Genomic DNA, 6,070 nt, shown 5'->3' with positions numbered 1-6,070 from the left:
ACCCACACAGTGACAGGGAGAAAGTGCAAACTCCACACAGTCACCCAAGGCCGGAACAGCAATGCTAACCAGTAGGGGAGGAAATAAGTAGAAATCAAGGGCGCGATTCTCCCAAAACGGGAGAAATCGTAAAGCTGGCGTCAAACCCGGGCGGGTTTGACGCCAGCGCGCCCCTTCCCGACCGGGAACCGATTCTGGTCCCCGGTCGGGGCTAGCAGCCCGACGCCGTAGGCTCCGGCATGACGGGCTTAACGAATATCGTTAAGCCCGCTTGCCGGAGTTAGCGCCGGCTGACGCGTCATATGACGTCAGCCGCGCATGCGCGGATTGGAAGACTCCAACCCGCGCATGCGCGGATGACGTCATCGCATATTTGCGCGAAACCCGCGCATGCGCGGGTCGGGTTGCCCCTCAGCCGCCCCGCGAATGGATACTGCGGGGCGGCGGAAGGAGAAAGAGTGCGCGGGCATCGGGCCCGCTGCCCGCGATCGGTGCCCACCGATCGCGGGCCCATGGCACCCTTGGCACGGCCGTGGTACTGCCGTGCCAATCGGTGCCATGGTTATGAAAAGCGAGTTTGTGACGCCGTTTTTACGAACGGCCAGACCAGGTGTGTTTGCCGTTCGTAAAAACGGCATAAAGGGCTGGGACTTCGGCCCATCGAACAGCTGTGAATCGCTGCCGGCCGTAAAAAAACGGCGGCAGCGATTCGGGTCGGGAGTTGGACGGGGGGTGGGGGAGAATAGCGGGAGGGCGGGAAAAATGTCGGGAAGGCCCTCCCGCTATTCTCCGACCCGTCGTGGGAGTCGGAGAATTTCGCCCCAAAGACTTTGTGAACATGTTTAATGTATAATAGTGTTCTAGTATCCTGTCCACAATTCCTCCCACATCACCAAAAGCAAAGAACAGATTAACTGGTCATTTATTGCTATATGTAGGCATCTTGCTGGGTCTTAATTGGCTACACCTTTGCATATCATAGAACCATACAATTTACAATGCAGAAGGAGGCTGTTTGGCCCATCAAGTCTGCACTGGCCATCAGAAAAAGTACCCTACTTAAGTCCACGCCTCTACCCTATCCCCGTAACCACACCTAACCTTTTGGACACTAAGGGCCAATTTAGCATGGCCAACACATCTAACCTGCACATCTTTGGACTTTGGGAAGAAACCAGAGCACCTGAGTAAACCCACGCAGACACAGAGAGAAAGTGCAAATTCCACAGTCACCTGAGGCCGGAATTGAACCTGGGTCCCTGGAGCTGTGAGGCAGCAGTGCTAACCACTGTGCCACTGTGCTTCCCATATTAACAACAGTGACATATTTTAAAAGTATTTCACTATGCAAAGCAGAATGGTAACAACGGATCAATTAATTGGGGAGGTAGTTAACAGATAACAATGGCAATCCAATAATTTATCCGTTTATATAGTGCCCTTTAACATGTTAAAAAGTACCAAGGCTCTTCACCATGTGGAAAACATGTGCTGAGCCACAGAAAGCAAATGAGGAGGGATCAAAATCTCAGGCAAGGAGGTGGGTTTAATAACAGGGCAGGGGAGATAGAGTAGAAAGAGGGGAGATGAAAGAGGGAAGAGTTTAAAGAGGGAAGTGAAGAGTTCAAGCAGCTGAAAGTGGGTCAGATTGAGAGAGGTGGTGTAGAAATAGCTGGAGGCAGAGAAAGCGACAGTTCTTGGGGAAGAGGCTGGAATTGTAGGGCTGGAAGACAATGCTAAATACAAGAAGGCCGGGCTGGAGTGGGAGAAATCCAAGTACATGTGTTCAGAATGGTGGCAACACACTCTCATCTGCACTGTTCCAACACGGGTGTCAGTGGATTGATGTTGAATGGGTTAACCTCGCTGTCGTAAGGTACACAGGCATGTAGCAAACGTTCCGACATGAACAGCACCGATTGAAAGTTGAAACCTGAATAGCCGTCAGGCAAATTATTCCACAGCAACCCAGCCTTGCACGCTTTGAAAATCAAAAGTAATTTAATTCTCGAATCAGCACTCGCCCAAATGCAGCTCCCCCCCCCCCCCCCCCCCCCCCCTCAACTATTGTGGAGAAAATAACAAGGAAAAAGGAGCAAAGTGGGGGAAATATTCGCATTGGCTAAGGACAGCTGGAATGACCACGCATGCGTCTCCCAAATGCTGAAACTGACATCTTCAATCAAATATGTATTTTTTAAATGAAACCAGGAGGAAAAATGAAAGGGTGCATTTCGAATAAGGAGGGAAAAATCCCCGCGAGTTCTGCAACAAGTCCAAATATGATGTAGCGACTGTAAGTACTGCTAAGCAATCCTTGCTTAATGAGCCAGTGTTTGAACATCTTATTTTGATCTATTGTGACATTCGAAGGCATGCTTTTTACGCTCAGAATCTCTGGCCGATTTGTTTTGTGACATTGATGTGAGACCAACTCCCTTCCCCTTTGAAAAATGTCTACTTAGTATTTCCAGTCGATGTGCAGGGAAAATGTATCCCGGCAGAGTTTAATAATATATTCTTCAAAAAGGCAGCAGGTTTATCGCAGGTTTTAACAGCTGGGCGATGCAGCATTAATGGTTACATTTAATAGTTTCGCTTACTAAAAACCATGATAGCAATATCAGATATTGTAATCTCGCTTTCCTTTCGACACAGCGGCCAGTGATAACTGGTGCGTAGGAATATGTACTTTAGACGATTTCACTGAGACTATTGTGAATATTTATGTCCCTCCCAAGACTGCATGGTTTTTCCTCTGCAACTTTCAGATTGCATTTCAGAGGTGCAAATACAGGGCAGTATGTTGTGTTTTTTGACCCTGTATTGCAGCTCAGACCAATATACTCCTGCTCCTGAATCAGAAGGTTCAGCATTCAAATCTCCCTTTACTAACTTGAGTTCATAATTTATACTGACTCTCCAATGCAGTATCGAGGGAGTGCTGCACTGGCAGAAGCGCTGCCGGCTATGGCCCTATTTCGAAACAGGGCAATGGGGGCTCCTTCCTCACTTGTGCTCTGGCCAATATGCATCGCTCAAACAAAAGAAAAGCAAATGCTGGAAATATTCAACAGGTGAGACCGCAACTGTCCAGAGAGAGAGGCAAAGTTAACGTTTCGGATCAGAAAGAGTTTAGCAAGTACAAAGGCAGGGACAGGGAAAAGAGACAAAAGGATAGTGTGAAGGGCAGGAGAAAATCTGTACTGCCAAAAGACACAATGGTGCGAGGCAAAAGGAGAGAGTAATGGGATAAGTAAAGAAACAAAAGAGATGTGGCACAGCAGAATTAGTACCAACAGCTGCCATCCAAAAGCAGGAGACAAAATTGTGACTTGGAATTGTTGAACTCAAAACATTATTGAATCTGGAACACTGAAGTGTCGAACTTCATTGGAACTATGAAGGGGCAGAGAATTCAAATGACAGCTGATCAGGGACTCTGGGTCACGCTTGCACACTCAATGAAGGTATTCCACAAAGTCATCACTAAAAATGCATTTGGTGTCTTTTCTCCACCTCCCCCGCCCCCCCCCCCCCCCCCCCCCCAGCCCTCCAATCTAATGGAGACCTCATTGTTGGCTTGTGTGTCACTAACGGCTACATTTTACACTCTGCCAAGTGGTGGGTTTTCCGGGGGGGGGGGGGGGGGCTGTGCAATGCCAAGGGTGCCATGCCTGCTGCCTACCTGCCCCCACTGCAATTTACCAGCTGCAGGGAAGGTATCAAGCTGCCTGTACCTTCTGAGTTGTGGCTCTTAAGTGTTGGGGGAGGATTACACCAAGTGTCTAATTGGGTAGCTTTACTGCATGGATTGGTGATGGACAAGCGAGGTTAACAGACAGCCAGGGCATGTGAAGGGCCTTCCTCACATCTTCCCTATCTCTGGTTCCTTTCTCCACTGAATCTTGCCCTTTATTAGGCTAGAAGGCCCCAGAAATACCACCACCACCCCCTTGTTACTTACCATTCACTCCAGCCCCCTGTGTTCAGGGCTAGGTGCAATCCAAGCAATGGCCACCACTCTTGATAGTGCTACTGAGAACAGAGAGCTGCCAGCTCTCAAAGGCCAGACTTCCTGCCAAGATTTGGTGGGCAGCACGGTAGCATTGTGGATAGCACAATTCCTTCACAGCTCCAGGGTCCCAGGTTCGATTCCAGCTTGGGTCACTGTCTGTGCGGAGTCTGCACATCCTCCCCATGTGTGCGTGGGTTTCCTCCGGGTGCTCCGGTTTCCTCCCACAGTCCAAAGATGTGCAGGTTAGGTGGATTGGCCATGATAAATTGCCCTTAGTGTCCAAAATTGCCCTTAGTGTTGGGTGGGATTACTGGGTTATGGGGATAGGGTGGAGGTGTTGACCTTGGGTAGGGTGCTCTTTCCAAGAGCCGGTGCAGACTCAATGGGCCGAATGGCCTCCTTCTGCACTGTAAATTTTATGATATAATTTGGGGCGGGGGGAAGAGGGAAGTGGGCGGGGGGGGCTGCAAAGCTTCACCGTAAACCAATTATAAAGACTTGGAGAGTGAGTTGCCAGAGCAAGGGGTGTGGTAGTCACCACTAGCAGTATTATATGTAAGACACATATAATAGAGGTACATGGGTAAATCCCTGCCTGCTGGCTCCGCCCAGTAGGCGGCATATAAATGTGTATGTCACCGGTGCTGCAGCCATTCTGGTTCCAGCTACAGGAGGCGCAACATCTTTGCTGAATAAAGCCTCGATTATTCCACTACTCTCGTCTTTGTGGTAATTGATAGTGCATCAATATATTGAGCAAAGATTGTTAAAACGATGGATCTTCCCATCAAGCCTGATCGCCTGCAGCTGAGCCCTCAAGCAGCCAACGCTGCGTCCACATTTGACCACTGGCTAGCCTACTTCAAAGGCTACCTCCGAACATCCGCTGCAGAACCCTCGGAAGCGCAGAAGCTCCAAGTCATTTATTCACGGGAGAGCCGTGACATTTTTCCTCTCATCCGAGATGCGCCCACTTACTCCGAAGCGATGGAGCTCCTGAAGGTACATTAAGTTCGGCCAGTCAATCAACTATACGCCAGGCACCTCCTGTCCACGACAGCAACTCCCCGGTGAGTCCCTGGACGATTTCTGGCATGCCGTGCACATTCTGGGGAGGAACTGTGACTGCCAGGTAGTTTCGGCAGTCCAGCATACAGAACTTTTAATCCGAGATGCCTTCGTTACGGGCGTGTGGTCTGCGTACACCCGCCACGCCTACTGGAAGGGGGTACGCTTGATCTTGCGGGAATTAGGCAGCTCGCAAACTCGTTAAAGGTGGCCTCACATAATTTCCATTCGTACGCCCCCGACCGCGCAGCACCCTCATGGGCATCGTGGGCCCCACCAGCTGCCAACTCCAGCTCACCGCAAGCCTGCGCCACGCGGCAGCCAGCAAACCCTGGAGGGACGAAAGTGCTATTTTTGTGGGCAGAACAAACACTCCCGGCAGCGCTGCCCGGCGCGGAGCGTGACCTGCAACGGATGTGGAAAGAAGGAACACTTTGTTTCTGTTTGCCAGGCCCGGTCGGTCGCCGCTGTTTCCAGGCCCGGCATTGCTACACTCCCCACGTGCGATCCAGGGTGACGCCATTTTCCTCCTTGCAAGCCACGTGTGGTCTGTGGGCACCGCCATCTTCTTCCCCGCAGGCCACCCGTGGCCCGTGGGAGCCTCCATCTTTGCTGTCACCCGCCATGTGCGCCCCATGGGCGCCACCATCTTCAACACCATTTTGGACGGCGCCTCACGACCCCTGCTCATCTGGCCGTTCATCGCCTGCCGCTACCACCACCACCGCTGACCAGCCCGGGACCTCCCAGCATCTTCCGCAGCTCGCCTCGATCACCCTGGATCAGGCCCGGCCTCGCAACCTCGCGACCGCAACAACGACATTGAAAATTGATAGGCACAAGACGACCTGCCTTTTTGACTCCGGGAGCACAGAGAGCTTCATCCACCCCACTATGGTAAGGCGCTGCTCCCTCGCGGTACACCCTGTTACCCAGAAAATCTCCCTGGCCTCTGGATCCCATTCCATGGAAATCCAGGGGTAC

The 6,070-nt window shown here is 51.3% G+C and overlaps 1 protein-coding gene across 3 annotated transcripts in view; it reads left to right on the top strand.

Moving 5' to 3' along the window:
- Window positions 1-2,079: 2,079 nt before the first annotated feature.
- LOC119966812 (regulator of G-protein signaling 17-like) overlaps window positions 2,080-6,070 on the top strand; it is a 51,646-nt gene continuing 47,655 nt past the window's right edge. For all 3 annotated transcript variants that reach the window (XM_038798799.1, XM_038798809.1, XM_038798789.1), the window contains exon 1: window positions 2,080-2,296. The gene's annotated coding sequence lies outside the window, so the exon portion shown is untranslated. The remainder of the gene's footprint in view (window positions 2,297-6,070) is intronic.

Source organism: Scyliorhinus canicula, chromosome 1 (genome assembly GCF_902713615.1).
Source record: "Scyliorhinus canicula chromosome 1, sScyCan1.1, whole genome shotgun sequence".
In the NCBI taxonomy this organism is placed as follows: domain Eukaryota; kingdom Metazoa; phylum Chordata; class Chondrichthyes; order Carcharhiniformes; family Scyliorhinidae; genus Scyliorhinus; species Scyliorhinus canicula.
Note: the sequence above shows the minus strand (reverse complement) of the source record. Positions and strands in the feature narration are given on the sequence as shown.